Below are 843 nucleotides of genomic sequence, written 5' to 3' on the forward strand. Positions count from 1 at the left end.
AAGGCACCAGGGACAGTGATTGAGAGGTGGGGCTGAGACCGGAACCCAAGAGTCCCGACTTCTCATCCAGGGCTCGGTTGTGGGAAGGCCCCGGAGGTAGCCTGACCCACCAACACAAAGGCTGGTGCGGCTGTAGCTGCAGGAGAGCCTTCAGAAGCTGCACAACCAAACCGGACACCCAGCCGCCCCCTGTGGGCTTCTGGGATGGTCCCGTCCCGTGCCCGAGGAGGATTTGAACCATGCAGATCACAGCCCAACCCGTAGCCACTACACTCCCAGAGCTCCACCCCACAGAACCCCTGGGGGCTGTGCTGGAGCCTCCCCAGCCCACCCACAGCCTCCACCCACCTCTCTAACCCTCGCTTTCTTGTTTTCCAGACCAAGTCAGAATTCACGGTGGAGTTCTCTGTCAGTGACCACCAGGGGGTAAGTGTCCCTGGGACCCCTTCTGGCGTGGGAGGCGTGGTTCTGGCTTGGCAGGGCCCCGGGCTCCCGCATGGAGAGAGGCCAGAGGCGGATGCCAACATTAACTAGCTCCGTGTCCTCCTCTGGCCAGGTGATCACGCGGAAGGTGAACATCCAGGTTGGGGACGTGAATGACAATGCACCCACCTTTCACAACCAGCCCTACAGCGTCCGCATCCCTGAGGTAGGAGCCTGGGCACGGGGGCCGCTCGCATCTGGCCCACTGGGGCTGTCGCTCCCAGTTGTCTGAAGGTGAACTGGGGACAGCAGCAGGTCTGACTCTCCTGCACATCCGTCAGCCCAGGTGCCAGCTGTGGCAGGCTGGTGAACAGGGCCCAGCTGGCGGCCTGCAAGGGTGGCTGGGCGGTGGACTGGTGC

General features: G+C 63.1%; 1 long non-coding RNA gene across 1 annotated transcript in view; it reads left to right on the top strand.

Annotated features, from left to right (window-relative positions):
- The window catches only part of LOC123521799, a 2456-nt gene extending 1817 nt beyond the window's left edge, over window positions 1–639 (top strand). Inside the window, exons 2-3 of the long non-coding RNA XR_006680141.1 lie at window positions 379–426; window positions 557–639. This is a non-coding gene — a long non-coding RNA (uncharacterized LOC123521799). The remainder of the gene's footprint in view (window positions 1–378; window positions 427–556) is intronic.
- Window positions 640–843: the final 204 nt, after the last annotated feature.

Source organism: Echinops telfairi, unplaced genomic scaffold (assembly GCF_000313985.2).
Source record: "Echinops telfairi isolate 266 unplaced genomic scaffold, ASM31398v2 ScPeMD7_70;HRSCAF=299, whole genome shotgun sequence".
Taxonomy (NCBI): domain Eukaryota; kingdom Metazoa; phylum Chordata; class Mammalia; order Afrosoricida; family Tenrecidae; genus Echinops; species Echinops telfairi.